Below are 17,828 nucleotides of genomic sequence, written 5' to 3' on the forward strand. Positions count from 1 at the left end.
AGAGAGAGTTGTAATATTGTCAGAAGGAACACAGTATCCTCCGGAGGAAGCCTCCCTGGGCAAATCAGAGAAAAGCTAGACCTCTGACCTTAGAGAAATGAGAATTTGGAGGGTGGGTGAATTTTCCTAAGGAAGGGATTTAGGAAGAAGGAAATGAGATGGCTCAGCAGCTAGAAACAATCTTGTTTAGACACAGGGAAGTACGACTCAGGCTATGAAGAATCCTGTACTTTTATGTGTTGGATGAAGAAGAAACCACAAACAGCCGTCATGTGGCATGATGAAATGTGGTTCCCACAGACTTGTTGAAATCTTATGATGGAGCAGCTCATCTTTGAAAGCTTTGTTGTACCTTCAAGCTCTCCCTCCTCCATCCCACCACTCAAGGCAGGTTCTTTCCATTCACTCCCCATCACAGCATAGGAATTCCCCCTCCTTAGATCAGTTTTGTGTTATTCTTTAATCGGTTTTAGATCTGCTAATGTTTTTCTTCAACCAGTCAAATTGATTTGTTGGTGGGTGCTGAGCAAACAAAGACATAAATGAAAGGGCAGGGATGTGTAGAGAAAAGCTGCTGGTTAGGGAGGAAAGTTTTGATCCAGACAGTCATAGAGTCCACAGAACTCATATCCTTCCCAGTAGGAATGATTGTATTGATTCCATGACTGTTCTCAACCAGATTGGAAGCTCCTTGGAGGCAAGAACTATGTTTCATACTTCCCTTCCCATACATACCCCTCCCTATGGTATCTAGAAAGCCATTAGGCCATAGGGACTGTACTTGGGGATTACTTGTCAGGTGTTGGCTAATTTTTGGAAGGAGCTTCTCTGTCTTCCCCTCCTCTCAAAGTTTGAGTGAGAAAATTTAAGGGGATTGAGTTTGGCTTATGTGTGTGAGGCAGGGGGCCATTCTCTTTCAAGCCCTCAGGGATTTCTCTTATTGATGTGGTTTGTCCAAAACGACTGCTTCCTTTCCTTCAATTTCCTTTAGCACATTTAAAACACAAAGAATTTTCACAGAATCACAGTATTACTACTTAAAAGAACTTTAAAGGTCATCTAATCCAACCCATCACAATAATTAATAATAATTATTATAGTATAGAATGAGTGTATATATAGTCTAATACTAATAATAGTAATCATTTTTATAGAACTTTGAGGTTTACAAAGTTCCTTATGTATATTAAGTCATTTGTTCCTCATAAACACCCCGTGGATCTATTCTTATCCTCATTTTATAACTGAAGGAACCGAGGCTGAGAGGTTAAGCGACTTGCTCAAAGTCATATAGCTAGTAAGTGATTGAGGCAGAATCTGAACTCAAGTCTTCCTGACTCCAAGTCCCCTACTCTATCCACTATTATCCTTTTGCAAATGAGGCTATTAAAGTCCAGAGAAATAAAGTCAAGTGTCTTGCATAAAATCAAAGTTCTCAAATGGCAGAACTGGGATTTGAAACAGATTTTCTGATGCTAATTTTACTTATCTTACCACTAGATAGATAGATGAATGGATGGATAGATAAACAGATAGATGGATAGATGGAGAGTTAGGTATAGATTGATAAATAAAAGATAGTTATATGATGGATGGATGGATGGATGGATGGATGGATGGATGGATGGATGGATAAGTAAGTAGGTAGGTAGGTAGATAGATAGATAGATGATAGAGCATTTATTAAATGCTTCCCATGTTTCAAGCACTAATTGTTGCTTATGGAAACACAAGCAAAAAAAAAGCTATCTCCTTCCTTCTGGGAATTTAGAGTCATATGGGGAAGGACAACATATCTAAGGGAGCTGGAAGGGGAAGATGGACAGAGTACACATTTAGAGACTAGGTGGAAAAATCTGATGAGTCAGGAGTGCAGCCAGCAGAGAAGAGGGCAAGGATGACCTGGACACTTCCTTAAATGATGATCCCAGACAGGAAATCACAAATCAGAGGAGGAGGCATAGTGTGGAAGTGTCTTCAGGGTGAGAAGGCTCCTAGACAAAAGGTCCAAAAGTCTGGAGAGTCATATCAAGAATGTTTTTCTGACTTTGTGGGATACTGGCCTAATTATCAAAGAGGGGTGCACATGAAACATAGATTAGGCCCTCCCCAGTTCAGGATGATCTGAGTTGCATCTTGTATTGAGATAGAAGAGATGGGCAGAAAGATGTTAGATTTTGTTTCTTTGTGAAATTCTGAGCTTCTCAATGGCTATTCTTCCCCCCTAAATCCCAATTCTTTCTATCAAATGTAGTTTGGTGGAGATATATAGGAAGTTTTTTGCCTCATCTCTTCTCCTTTTCAGTTTGCGGTCCTTTTGATTAGATGTGCAAGTATCAGACAAATAAATTTTTATTCTGCCCTTGTTAGATATACTCCATCCCTGGCCAGGAGCTTGTTGTTCTTGTATTTTAAACTGTGGCTCAAAAATTCAGATCTTCATTTCAGGCTATTTTTAAACCAGCTGTTTATTCTCCAAATCTGCTTTTCTCTTCTGAATCCTTTGACTTTAATAGGCAGTAGTGATGAAAACAACACCTGTGCTTCTGAAAGTGCACAGCTCTTGCCCAAGATCCCATTATTGTTAGCAATGCTTTCTAGGTTCCTTCTGGCGATGTCATTTGTGTCCATGTGAACCAACAGACGTGAGTAACAGTCCCCCATTTTGACTAGTCACTTCTTGGATGCTTGCCTCCAGGATGACACTAGACCTTTCTATTGTTATTTATTATCAGACTGACAAATGGTGTACTCAGGTGCCCTTAGCGGGAAGTCTCCAACCAGTGGGACAGTGGAAAGAACACTGGCTTTAGTCAGAGGACTTGGGTTCAAATCCTAGGATAGTCAGTTACTCCCCATGTAACCGTAAACTCTTTGGGCCTCAGTTTCTTTATCTGTAAAGTGAGGGAGTTGAGATAGATGACTTCTGAGATCCTTTCAGTTCCATATCCAGGATCCCATGAGCCCCTTCTTCTTTTGACTATGGTTAGATGACCTTCTCACCTGTGGATTTATATCATTGCTAAGAGGAGAAGCACCTAATTTTTCCCTAGAACATCCATTTCTCTCTTAGTGTCAGAGATTATTCCCTCCTCTTTGAGGGATTTTTTTTAATCTTCCAACCTCCCAACATAAATCAATAGCATCCTTTCCTCTTCACACTTTTCTTTTTTCTCCCTCATATTTTGATTTCCAAATTCTACCATTTTCTACCATTCTACCAATTTCTACTATTTTTTTCTTATTTTTCCATATTCCCAGAAACATTTTTTTTCCTGGGTTGGTTTTTCTGATAGTGGTTTTAAGGAACACATCCTTCCCCTTCCTCCCCACCAATAGCCCAAGGAGATGGAAAGATGCTCCTGGAGTGAGGGTTCCCCCATATCCTCTTAATCCTTGGGTTTGCTTTTGACCCTCAATAAGATGCTTCTTGCCAGGTTCTTAGAGATTGTCATCGAGCAGTCAGACACAAAGTCACTGGTTAAATTGAATGAGTCAGTGATGTCCAAGGGGAAAATGTAATTCCTTGGTCCTACTTTGTAAGACAGATTCTCTATGCTCTGAATTTCATAAAGACCCCAGACGTATAATGGGAGTGAGATTGTTTGAGAAATTCTTGAGCAATTTGAATCTGCCCCATTTCCTCTGGCCTTCCTCCCAAGGGCCCTATCGCTGAGATGGGGAAGGAAAAGACTAGGAGAGCTACAGAGCTATTACAGAAAGAACCTAACTCTGGGACTTCTAAATTTAAAAAGCAGAGGGCCTTAGTTGAGAGAAACATAATATGAAACATAATGACCAACCTGGAGTCACAAACACCTGAGTTCAAATCTGATCTGAGATATTTACTAGCTGTGGACAAATCACTGAACCTCTGGCAGCTTCAGATTTTTCATCCATAAAATGGGTATTATAATAATAATAATAATAATATCTACCTCCCAAAGTTGTTGAGGGATCAAATGAGCTATTTGTTAAAGTTCCTTGTAAGATCTTAAAACACCACATAAGTGTTAGTGATTATTCGTGTAAGACAGACCAAAATAGGAATCTAGATATCTGAATTCCTTTTTTTTCCCTGTCAGGATGGATGTTTTATTTCAAGACATTTTATTTTGTTTAAAAAACAAAAGCAAAGGAATCAAAAACAAAAAAACAAAATTCAGAATTCAGTCATCTTGTCCTATTAGGGAGCCAAGTTCCCAACCTAGAATTCAACAGTTGTTTCTAGAAGAGTTACTTAGGAGTCTTTGTTGGCCCAAGAGATATGGAAGCTGCATTTTCTAAGTCAGAAAATGAAATCCAAAGTGTTCCTTCTTAAGGGAAGTGATGGCTGGGGCCCTGGGGAAGAAGGTCCTGGACTTGGAGCCACTGGGGCTCCCAAAGGTGTTAGCTGGGAAGGGCAAGGCCAGGCCATCTGGTACTGGGTAAAGGAAAAGATGGGATCCTTGAGGAAATCAGTTCCAGAAGGCTAGAATCCATATTGGGCTTGGGCCTGCCAACGGCGGAGTTTATTTTCTGACCAGGGGTTCTTCAGCTCCAACTCTCGCTCTTTAACCTGGTGAATCAAGTAAGTGATTTGGTGTTTTCACCTGTGCTGGCCTGTTGGCTGCTCACCTTTCTTCTTGCTAAATGACTTGATGGTTTTTTCTTCTGTAAAGGACTTGGTCATCCACTGCTGGACCCTGCTGAGCTGGTCATCTAGTTTGATCTCCACAAAGTTAATCTCCTCCTGTCCCCTTTCCTCCTGCCCTGAAGCCACTTGAACGCTTCATCATCAATGAAGGCGGCATCTGCAGGAATCTCCTGGCAGGGGGAGCAAAGGCTGGATCAGACTCGGGGTGGTAGCCATTACTGTACTAATCCTGATAGTAAATGCCGGTGGTGTTAGTGTCACCATATGTAGGGAAACTGGTTGTAGGGCTGACTGCTGTAGACATCCCCAGGCTTAGGCACCCAAAGAGCCCCTCTTGAGCCAGCCACCATCTTGAATTCAAGGGGAGCATTGGCCACATTGTCTTGGAAGGTGGGATCTGGTTCTGTGCCTGGGGGTGGCTCTTCAGAAGCAGCAGGGACGGGGTAAGGGTATGGCTCAGCTCCAGGAGGCTCAGCCTTGTCTGGGAGGGAGTTCTCAGGAGCTACTTCCCCATCACTGTCATCTTCTTGTGTGATCTGTTTTGTCACCTTTAGGGCAGCATCTTGGCAGCTGCTTTGATGGCTGAGGGTGATGGGGCAGTGGTAGTGGCACCCACAGTAGGGACAAAGGAGGAAATAGAAGAAGCAGATTTGGTCTTGGGATTGATTTGGAGAGCTTGCCATGGGCAGAGCCATCAGTAGGTTTTCACGAGAAAGCATAGGGCAGGAGCAATTGGTGAGTCTCTTTTGTGGTCAGGTTTTTGAGTTGGGGAAGCAAAGCTGATAAACCTGGCCCTTCACCAAATCCCTGAAGAACAGTTTCTTTCTTTGTAGGTTCATCTTTCTCAGAATCTGAAGCTCCCAGGTTCAGGCTCCCTAGTCCTCTTCTTTGGTTTGGGGAATCCCAGAGGGGGCCTGACACCGCCAGAGAGGGCAGGGGAGGCCCCAGCCCCAGTCCCTCACCCACCCCTGCAGCCTTGGCCAGACTGAGACCCAGGGGTGGGGGGAAGCCACCTAGGCCCAAGGGCAGCAGGGGAGGCGATTGCAGCTGGAGGCAGCAGGGGAGGACCCTTGGGAGGAGGAAGAGGGGCAAAGAGGCCCCCCAGACTGGGTCCAGCTCTGGCCAGGACAGCAGCCTCATCCAACTCGCTCCCTGTGCTTTCCCTCCACCTCTGGGGCTCCCTCACTGAAGGAGCAGACTCATGAGGCTGGAGCCCACAGAGGCCTAGTGGCCCTAGGAGTCAGGAAAGCCTACCTCTGAGGGAGCCCATGGAAGCCTCACTTGTAGTTTGGGGTCCCAGTCCGGGCAGCTCCACACAGGTAATGGTTGCAGAGTCACCCATGCATCCTGAAGTAGCCCATTTCCCCTTCCCCCTCCTAAGGGTGGAGCTTTCTGAGCCTAGCTAAATGGGGCTTGGAATTGATAAAGACCTATAGCCTAAAAGTAATGTGGTCATTGCCCACCCCACCTTGCCAAACCAGGAAGAAGGCATGGGGTCCCCTGTTTTCTAAAACAAGATTTTTTTGGGGGGGGGGTTCTTACCCTTCTTACAATGAAGCATGCATTCCATCTGAGATAAAGGTTTGAGTTTCAAAGTTCTGGAAGATTCCCCTTCTCCCTCCCCCCTCCCTCTACAGAGGTGGGGGTGGAAGAGAATGAGAAAGCATTTCAGAGAGAGAAAGAGAGAACAGGAGTACCACCCCAGAATCATTTCTAGGAGATGTTTTGTTTTTGTCAAATCTAATTCCTTCCAAGGAGCAAGCAACACAGCTGGAGGAGAATTGGTACTGGATTTCCCCCCATATTTTAATTCTCATCAATTTATAGGTATGTCAATTGGATATACACCCAATGTCCTTCCTTAACAACCCTCACTCATAGTGGGGGTATAAACCAAACACATCTCAGAACTGCCAATCCTCCCATCAGTCTGAACAGGGCAGGCCCACACCAGGGTTATTGCCAAACATCATGTGGGCTCAGCTTTGCCGACTCCCCACAAACCAGAAGGAGGACTAGAGATCCAATATTTTTCCTACTTTTCTAAAAATCTAGGCTCTTAAAAAAGGGGGTGTTGCTTCTCACCTATGGAGCTCAATCCAGTTTCCCAGTCTGGGCAAAGTCTCCTAGCTTGCTTGACATATATGTAGCCACTGGCTACTTGAGTTTAGTTCTGCCTATGAGGAATCATTATTCATACTCAGGAAAACATGGGTGGAAATAAAACAAAAATTTATTTAAAAAGGTTACATAGGAAGGGCTAGGGAGAGAGAGAGAGAGAGAGAGAGAGAGAGAGAGAGAGAGAGAAAAGAACAGCCAAGCAGCATTGGTTGGGCCATGGTCAGAGGAGACTGTGGCCGAAATCTGAATTCTAATCTTGGCTCTGCCATTAACTGGCTTGCAACCTTGGGCAAGTTAGGTAATATTGTGCCTCAGTTTCCTCTTCTGTAAAATGTGGGAATTGGACTAGATGACCTCCCAGTCTCCTCTCAGTTTGAAAGTTCTATGATTCTCTAAGTGGAGAAATTCAATTCACAGTCAATCACATAGACTCATTTGTTGTTCTTAGAGACAGGGTTATACCACTTCTTAATACAGATAAGGGGCTTGGCAGACAGGGGTGCTCCCAGGAAATGCTATGTGTCTCACTCCAGTGATTTTTAATTTGTTTGTCATTGAGCTATTCTGTTTACATTTTCCACATGTTTCCAAGATCTTTGTCCTGAATTTTCTCCTTCCTTATTTAATCACTTTGTGAAAAAATGGCTAATTTTATTTCCTTCTTTAATTACTCAGTCCAACTCTGTCTTCAGACACTTACTAGTTGTGTGACCTTGAGAAAATGCCTTCACCTCTTACTGTGTCTGTTTTCCCAACTGTAAAACTGGCATCTCTATTTTAGGCTTTTTTTTGTGAAGATCAAATGAGATATTTGTAAAGCATCAATGTATTTATAACATTCGTCTGCCACTGTTGTTAATACATGGATTTTCCCCTAATATATTGGAATTTTTATTATGTTTATTTATTTCCATCTGTATGTATTTCCTAATGCCCACTTGTTTTTAAACATTTCTCCTACTGATGAAAATTTGGGGTATTTTTGTTGCTCTGGGTGAGGGGTTTGGAGGAATGAATTTCCTCTTTGGCTTCTTACTCTTCCATCATCATAGGGGCATAGGACCATGAGTAGTTCTGCAAGTCCAACCAGATCTATCTCCTTGCTTGACAAATGAGGAAACTGAAGCCTAGAGAGGTTAGATATCTTGCCTCGAGTCTTCCTGGCAGTCTTCCCTTATTCTGAATTCACCATCCATGCAGACACACTTACCTAGATGGCTTCCTCCAAAGGGCATGGGTTCTCTCCATTCCGAGTAGAGATTTCATGAATGAAATTACACATAGAAAATGCTCAAAGTCCTCTATAGATGCTTAGCTATTGTTCTCATAAGGGGAAGTCAGAAATTCCTTTTGGTGGGTTGTCTGGGGATTTAAGATGGTGGTGGGCTCTGGGTCGGATCGATTAATTCTTGGAAGGCAAGAGCATGTGGGAAGGGTTAGTTTTCCCCTGAAAGTCAAAAGAGCTGTCCCTAACACTTGATTGGTTCATGAACCAGTGATTCCATTTTCTACTCACCTGGGGCATAAGAAGGCCACAAAGACTGCTGATCAGATTCATTTCTGCGTGGAGATGGGAAGGGAAGCTGTGTGAGTCAGCTAAAAAAATAAAACATTAACTACTATATAGTGCCTATTATGTACCCCAGGTACTTTTTACAAATATCTTATTTGATTCTTACAGTAACATTGTGAGATGTGGTGATGATTAACCCCATTTTACAGGTGAGAAAACTGAAGTGAACAGGTGAAGTAGTTTGCCTAAGGTCTAGCAGCTAGTGAGCATTTGAGACAGGATTTGAACTCAGGCTTCCTGGCTCCTGATCTGTGCTTTATTCACCCCACATCTAGCTGGCCTCCAATACCAGGAGGTATTAGATGTTGAACTCATTGAGAGCAGGGACTGTTTTTGACTTTCTTAGCTTAGTATCTGGCACACAGAAGGCACTTAATAAATGCTGGTTGCCTTGCTTTCCATGCTATGCCTTCACAAACGTCCTTTAGTTAATTATCTGATGGACTGGTCACATATGTTTCATTTTGTTTGCATCCCAAACATGTATTACTGAACCCAGCCCAAGTCAGGTCTCATCTACCACAAGAGTCCAGGGGATTTCCCCCTTCTTGGGAGCAGCCAGAGATTCTCAATATAAGTTAACAGTATGACATGACAGCTAAACCAAGTCAATGTGACCTTGGGCTAGCAAGAAAAGCTTGATATTCAGGAATATGGAGAGATGTCTAGAATAGCAAGACCCTGTATGGACTATTGTGTTTGATAAGCTCAAGAGTAGCCAAAGGATGGCAATCAAGATGATGGTCAATGTTAGATGGTTAAGGGAACTGGGAATGTTTATATCCTGGAGAAGATTTAGATCTGTGTTTAAGTATTTAAAAGGCTGTCCTGTGGAGAAGGGGGTTAGACTTTCCCTGCTTGGAACCAGAAGAGGTTCATTTAGAGTTGAGGTCAGGAAAAGCTTCTTATCAATTAAGAGTTGACCTCAAATGGAATGGACTGTTTGGAGAGGTGCTGAGCTCCCCATTCTTGGAGTTCATCAAGCAGAGGCTATATGACTATTTATTGGGCAGGCTGGAGTGCTAATTTGGGGGGGGGGTTGGTGTATGTATTGAACTTGATGGGCAGTGAGGTTTCTTCTGATTCTTCAATTCTGTGATTCTATAATTCTGGGAGTAGGCTATCACTTCTGGAGTGAAAGATTTTCCTTCTCCTTTCCCCCTTTCCTTCCTCTCTCCTTTCTTGCCCCTCTTTTTTTCTTTCTCTTTCCCTCTGGCCTTCACTTTTCAAAACTGTTGTTTTGAACATCTCTGGAACCCTCGATGGAGAGCTGCTCCTGGACAGAGAGCCATGCTGGGATAACATTTATATAACATGTTCTTCACTGGGCTTGCCTCGTGCCAGATCCAGCTCTTGGCTCCTGGCGGCCCTCCTGTTGACTATCAACACTGAGTTCTCACATCCTGAGAACTTGGGCTACAGGAAGCTGGCTTCAGTCCCCCTGGAGCAACCCAACAAAACTTGCTCCCCCAGAGCCTCTGGGGCAGCCTGGGAAGACAGTGCAGGAGGAATTCTATGCATGTGGTAAGGGAATTCCCTGTGCCATCTTGGATCTGGGGTTGTTTAGTTTTGTGCTCTCTCTTGAGAGCAGTGGGGTTGCAAGCACAGATATAAACATACATACAGAGAAACAAACTTGGGAATGGGAGGGGTTAGGTAGAAGCAGGTGTGATAATGGGCATGACCTGGCTGAGTTTTCATGGGGGAGGCAAAACCTTTGTCTCTGATCTCCCCGGGGTTCCTACCCCAGAAGGGTCTGAGATGCTGAGACATGCCTAGATTTTTTAGTACAAGGAAATATAAAGTAGAAGAAACCTCCCCCTTTGGCTTTCTCCCAGGCTGCACTGGGGTGAAGTTAGGGAGAAATCAAGGGAATCAAAAAGTAGGATAGAGTAAAGGAAAGAGTGTTGAAATCAAGAGACTTGGGTTCAAATTCCGACTCAAAAAATCATTTCACTTCTCTGGGTCTCAGTTTTTTCCTCTGTCAAATAGAGGAGTTGGACTGTCTAAATCTAAGATCCTAAAATGTTGATAATTCATGTAATTCCAATCTGAGAGCATAGAACAACCTCCAAGGATTCTTTATTTAGGATTCCATTCATGGAATTTTTATTGCTTTAAAAATATGCCAATAACTGTATTTCAAGAGAATTTCTTTCCACTGTAATCCAATGTATTTGATTTTATATTAAAAACATTCTGTGAAGGGTCCATAAGCTTTATCAGATTGCCAAAGGGACCCTGGCACAAGAAAAATTAAGAACCTTCAAACATTGGTGCAATTTAACTAGTAAATTGTAACTAACTAGGGCACTAACTAGCTATTAGAACTAACTAGTAACTAGATAGAATTTAACTAGCCAGTAAATTGTAACTAGGGGTGCTAACCAGTCATTGTAACTAACTAATAACTTGATAAAATTTAGCTAACCAGTAAATTATGACTAACTAGGCTATTGTAGCTAATGAGTAACTAGTTGAAATTTAACTAACTTTGACTTTAACTAACTAGGGGGCACTACCAATCAAACTCCTGATCCTGTTCATTGAGAAGAGGCTGGCAGGTAAGTGATCCCCTTGAGAGTGATTTGCTTCACTTGATGATACTTTGGAATCTCTATTATATTATAGAGACCTATTTTGAGGTCTCTATAATTCTCAGGGAGTTGGCCACCCCACACCTCTGAACCTGCTCCTTTGTCAGTGGCAATGTTATTCATTATTCTAGAAGTGTGGTTTACGGGACTATATATCCAATTCTATTCTTACGGCTCAGGCCCCCAGACAACGGGAGACTGTGCATTCCTGTTCCTGTTTCCGAGTGTCAGAATTCAATCATATGAGAATGGTATAATGGAGTTGGCCACATAGAATATCATCATTGTACATGACTCCTTACAATCACAGGAGCAAAGAGGGAGAAAAAAAAGACCCATTTATAGTAAACCAACTGCCATGGTCCTCTCAAATTCAGGAAGCCCCAAACTATTAGGTTTATAAGCAAAACTCCAAATACTGGAGTTTGAAAAGACTAACTAGCTATTGTAACTAACTAGTAACTAGTGATTTAATGAAATTTAACTAACCAGTAAATTGTAACTAACTTGGGGACATCAACTAACTAGTTATTGTAGGCAGTTCAAGATCCCTACCTACCCTCCCTTGCTTCACAATGGAGGAAATAGCATTAGCCCTGGTCCTCATTCCCTGGGACTTCGAAGTCATTGTCAGCTCCTGAAATGAATGTTTTTCTTCAATACCAGTAAGTATGGGGGATATAGGTCTTCATAGACACAATTGATCAATCTTTCGGTTCTGTCTGCTGGCCATGAGGAAATGGGCCCACCTGTTCTACCCTTGTTCCTTCTCTAATTTTCATAGTGGTTTGCATTTTATATATATGTATATATATATACATATATATATGTATATATATATATACATATATATATCACTTCCATATATATTCCATATATATATATATATATATATATATATATATATATATATATATATATATATATATCACTTCCATCCTAGTGTGGCTACATCCCATGACACTTTATGTTAGGTACATTGACCATCTTCTCATATGCACTGCCACAGACTCACACCCAGTATTGATAGTCAAGGGACAGAGGTCTATAGAGTGAGGGGTTTTTACAATAAATAATAAAGGATTAAGAACACTCAAGACTGGGAGTAAGTCATTCTGATGAAATTAATACCAGTCTTCTTCTTACCTAGAATTCTATCCTCTCCTCTGATAATCTTTTTTTATTTTTATTTTTTTTTTGCAAGGCAATGGGGTTAAGTGGCTTGCCCAAGGCCGCATGGCTAGGCAATTATTGTCTGAGGCCGGATTTGAACTCAGGTACTCCTGACTCCAAGGCCAGTGCTCTATCCACTGCGCCATCTAGCCACCCCACTCCTCTGATAATCTTAATTCTAACCACAATTATTATTAACAACAATAATTATTATTATTATTGAGATTTGAAGATCTTCAGAGTGGTTTACATACATATCCCATTTGATCAAGGCCCAGCTGAAGGACCATTGCAGAACACAATTGTGCCCACCAGATGCTGGTTCCCTGGGACAGAGTCCCAGTTGCCTCACTAAGTTACATCTCTATTCAGAAGGGAAAATCTGGCTCAGATACCCTGGAAATGAACAAGGGGGATGTCATCTAATTAGCCGCCTCATTTTCTTGGAAAACACAGGATCCTCTTCTTTCTTCTGTTTTTAGTGGTTCTACCCAAGCCTCCTATCTTTAGGAGAGGCCTCAAATACTCCCCATTCAATCAGGCCCTTCTCCTTCTTGGTCTCTCCTATCCTAGGGCTCTGGCAGGAGCCTAGAAACAGCAAGCTATTTTTATTTATGATAGTGTCAGTGGGCCGGCCTCCGTCTAGACAGCTGGTATTATCATTCGAAGCCGTCCTGGAATTTGAAAGAGTGGTTTATTTCGGGAGAAGTCCAGGCTCAGAGATTACACAGCTCATAAAAACAAGATGGAAGCTGACACTGGAGCCTGGGGAGAGCAAGGTAACAGTGTGGAGGTCAGCCGTCCTCACTGGTGTTGGACTGCAGAGTTGTTTTCATAGAAAACAAAGACTGATTTGACTTCAGGGAGCGAGAGAGGGCCTTCCCCACCTCCACCCTTGGTCTGGGTAGAGCAGAATCTTACACAATGGGGCCTTAGAGGAGATGCTTAACCAGGCAGGGAAGGCGGAAAGGACAAAAGAGGAGTCATCCCCACTGGGAGTGGTGCTCCCTGGCAGGGTCCCATGATCCCAGGCCTGGGAAAGTTCACTGGGGCTGCCTTGGCTTGACATGGGCAGCAAGTCTGGGAGTCACTCCCTCTGCACATGCATGGACAAACTTTCCTAGATCCAGTCACAGGGTGGAGTGGTGGTGCATGGCCTAGCTATGTAAATTCTTACCATTGTGATAGCATCGCTCTGGGCCTCAGTTGACTCATTTGTACAAATGGGACAAGATGATGTCTCTGATCTTAACCTGTGTTCCCTATATCAGTCCTTTTTCCAAGCAGAGACAAGAACTACCCCTGTGATGTTTAGAGAGGATGGCCACACTCTCATGATAAAGAGAAGAGAAACCTTAAAGGTGATCTCATCCTTTTATTTTATTTTGTTTTATTAATCCCACCCCCACCCCATACAAGTGCCTTCATTTAGAAAGGAGGAAATAGAAGGTCAAAGAGAAGCAATTTAGGACTGTAGGATAATGACCCTAGAGCTGGACAGGACCTTGGAGAGCATCAAGGATCATAGCTGGGAGGGACTTTAGAGGTCATTTTAGTCCAAGGACCTAATTGTACAAATGAGGAAACTGAGGCACAAGGAGGTGATATGACATGCCTGTGCTCACATAGCTAATGAACAAGATTTGAACTCAAATCTTCCTGACTCCAAATCTAGGGTGCTAACCTGCTAAAAATCTTACTTTCTACAGAAACCTTTTCCCAGTCTTCCTTAATCTTAGTAACTTCCCTCTGAGACTAACTCCCTTTTATCCTAAATATAGCTTGTTTGTGCATAATCATCTGCATTTGGGTTCCCTGTTAGACTGTGAGCTTCTTGAGGGCAGGGACTGGCTTTTGCCTTTCTCTGTATCCTCAGATATTCAGCATTTAGAATACAGTAGGTGCTTAATAAATACTTGCTGACTGACCACTTTACCATATTGCCACCTTAATTAGATCAATTCCAAGACATACACTCCCCCTCCTCTTCTCCTTTCCTCTTGAGACTAGGTTTACCTTTAAGCAGAAAGTCCAAACCATTAAAAAGAGAGGGTGGCATGCTCTGGACAGGAAGATACAACCCTGGGGGATACAGCAAGTCGAATATGGCTGGGCTTGATGACTCATTTCATATTGGAGGCGAGGGGGAGATGAGGCAGTTAGCAAGACCATGAATGCGTTCAAGTCTAGGAAACAGAAAATATATGGCCCCTTCTTACGAAGCCAATGTGGTGCAGCAGAAGAAGAAGAGGGTATGGGTTCAAATCTCATACCTGATAAGCTACAACCTTTGTGACTTTGAGTAAATGATTTCATCTCCCTAGGACTCCATTTCCCCCATCTGTAAAATAAGGAGGTTGGACTAGATAACTTTTGAGAACCCTTCTAGAACCATATCTAGGGACTAGTTGTTGCTCAGTATTTTCAATCATGTGTGACTCTTCATGACTCCATTTGGGTTTTTCTTGGCCATTTTTTTCCTTGGCCAGAGTGGTTTGCCATTTCCTTCTCCATCTCATATTACAGACAAGAAAATTGAGGCAAACAGGAGAAAGTGATTTGCCCAGGGTCACACAGTAGGTGTCTGAGGCCAGGTTTGAACTCAGGAAAATGAGCCTTCCTGACTCTAGTCTGGGTTCTCTATCCTTTGCACCAGCTAGTTGCCCTATGGGGTAATTGCTCCAGGTCAGTTCCCTTCCCTGGACCACTTGTAGGTTCTTCTGTTTAATACAGGAGTCAGATTAGATGACCTTTAAGCTAAGCTAAAGCCATAAGATTTCGTAAGCCGTGGGCAAAAATAATTGGTGGGAGGTCAGGAGATGGAAATGATCCATTCCTCAGATGGTCTGGCCTGCACCCCTCAAGGAGAAGGGTGGGAGAGGAAGACCTGAAAGAGAGTTATCATGGCAGTGGAATTCTAAGGGTGGAGGCCTAAGGCGAAAAGGAGTGAGGTCATATTGAGCAGGTTGATGAAAGCCCACAGGCTGCCAAGTGAACAAGTGATTATGTAACCTCCTAATTTCAGCGCCCTGAGACTATGTCCCATTTGCCCTGCCCTAGTTATCCCTCTGCCTCTAAGATCCCTTTGAACTCTCAGGCCCTTATTTCCCTATAAGTAGTAAGTGCATTCGCTTCAAAACCAGTCTGACATAGCATTTCCCTCTCGGCTAGGGGGTGCAGAGAACAGAATGCTGAACCTGATGTCAGGAAGCTTTCAGTTCAAATCTAGACTTGGATGCTTAGCTGTGTGACCCTGGGCAAAGCATTTCACTGCCCTCTGCCTCAGTTCCCTCATCACTAAAATGGGGATAGCAACACATACCTCGAAAGATTATTGTGAGGATCAAATGAGATGTTTGCAAGTCCTAAACCACTAACTAGATGCTAACTACTAAGAGAGCTAGCATAAGAATTTCAAAAACATATATATATATATATATATATATATATATATATACGTATACATATACATATATACGTATACATATATAGAGAGAGCACATGCTTTACAATCATCTCATTTAATTCTCACAACTCTGGGAGATAGTTGCTGTTGTTATCCTCATTTTACAGGTTGAAGCAAATGAATTTTTTCCCTTTAGGTGACTTTCTCAGGGTCACAAAGCTAGATGGCATCTTCCGGATTTGAACTCAGCTCTTTAACTCTAAGCTGAAGTGCACTCTCTCTACCCATTGCATCAGCTTGATATAGAAATGGTGAGCAAGGCAGCAAAGGAGGAGCCAGACAGTGGCTGGCTATTGACTACAGTCTGGTTTCCTCATTGTGGGGATGTAGTTTCACAGAAAGGTCCTTTCATATTGCTTCCTGTTTCTTCAATTTTTCCCATCCTACATCCCACATCTTCAGGACCAAGGGAGGATGGGACTGTAAAAATATTAACCCCTGGGCTTTATAGACAGCTTTTACATATATGAAATGTTCAAAAAACAATGTTTCATTGGAACCTCACAACCACCCTGTGAGGGAGCTGCTGAAGGGATTATTGTTCCCATTTTAGATGAGAAAACTGAGACTCAGATGGATCTCTCCAAGCACTTTAATTCAAGAAGCATCTCAACACCATTTACTGCCCTGATGATTTCTTAGATTAAAACACCTTTTCCTGCCAAACCTGAAAGGAACATTATCCCCATTTTGCAATTGAGGAAACTGAGGCAAACAGAGGTGAAGTGACTTGCCTAGGGTTATACAGCTAGGAAGTGTCTGAGGCTGGTCTTTGTGACTCCAGGTCTGGTTCTCTATCCACTGTGCCATCTTGTGTCCCACAGGACTCAAAGTTCCCAGCTCTACTGGACAAATCACTTCACCTCTGTTTGCCTCGGTTTCCTTCTCTATAAAATAAAGGATCGTGACTAGAGGGGTTGTCTGGTCTCTATCATCTCTAGAGCTAGGATCTCTCCAGAATAGCAATATATTACCTGTCTTGCTAAATATCTAATACTTCTTTGATACTAATGAATATTTATTAAATATATCCATTCCATTGTGAGCTCCATGAGGGCAGGAACTATCTTTTGCCTCTTTTGTTTACTGATTGATGACTAAAAGCCAGGCCTCGGGACAACAAAAAGAAGCAAAAACCAGTCCCTGCGCTCCCTTAGAAGATAAGTAGCTTTAGATCTACATTCTACAATGTAGCATGCATCTTCAGTATTCTAAATGGGAAGACATCGCATCTACAATTGATGCTTTTAAGACACAATCGAGTTTGATGGGAAGCAATCTTAAGGGGAAGACCCAAGGGACTGGAGCTGGAGTTGTCCTTGGACTTACGTCTGGCAGGTAATGGGGGTTTCATAACAGTTTACTGCTTGCTTTGACTGATGAAGATGAATGGTCTAGTTGACAGAGAGCTAGACTTGAGTTTGGGTTCAAATGGCGCCTTGGTTACCTGCAACCTGTGAGACCTTGAACAAGGCTCAGTTGCCTCATCTGTAAAATGCGGAGATGGGACTAGGTAACCTCTAAGGGTACCTTTCAGCTCTAAATCAGAAAGGCCTGGGTTCAAATCCCTCGTCAAAGACTTATTAGCAATATGATCCCATGATCTTTCACCTTTGCTCATCTGTAAAATGGAGCTAATAATACCAGCCAGGTTTTGCTCCCGGAGTTGTTGAGAGGCTGGAATGAGATAACGTCTGTAATGGGCTTCTGAACTGTCTGTTGTTGTTCTTATCGAGATTGTTATTGCAGAATAGCTTAACCAAACAGGCGTGGGAGAGGGCCCTGGGAAAGCAGGCCCTGACTTCCCCCGGGCGCTCCCAGCAGTTTCCTTGGAATGGCCCCCCTCATCAGAGTGAACCAAATACACCAGCAGGGCCGCTCCAAGAACAACAAGGAAGCCACAGTGTCCAAGGACTGTCAGAGCCGCACCGCCAGCCTCGGAAGACATGGCTCTAAACTGGCCTTGGGGACACCAGGTGGCATCACTCCAGATGATCTCTGGATAAATACGCTGCCTGTCTGTGACACATGCTATCTGGAGGGATCTAGTGAACATCTTGTGTCCCAGTGGGGATTCAGTTAAGTTCAGTCCTCCAGTTGTTAAGTCGGAGAAATTCAATAAATGTTAAAACATCAAGCCCTGCCCTCAACGGGCTTCCATCCTATTGAGGGAGCCCGAGAATGTCTACACTGTTGAATTCTCAGGGTCACAATACAGAAAACAAGATAGAAAGATCAGTTACCATGATTTAATCTGAACCA

General features: G+C 42.9%; 1 pseudogene; it reads right to left on the reverse strand.

Moving 5' to 3' along the window:
* Positions 1-4,471: 4,471 nt before the first annotated feature.
* LOC141508381 (proline-rich protein PRCC pseudogene) lies at positions 4,472-5,978 on the reverse strand (annotated as a pseudogene).
* Positions 5,979-17,828: the final 11,850 nt, after the last annotated feature.

This window comes from Macrotis lagotis, chromosome 1 (genome assembly GCF_037893015.1).
Source record: "Macrotis lagotis isolate mMagLag1 chromosome 1, bilby.v1.9.chrom.fasta, whole genome shotgun sequence".
NCBI lineage: Eukaryota > Metazoa > Chordata > Mammalia > Peramelemorphia > Peramelidae > Macrotis > Macrotis lagotis.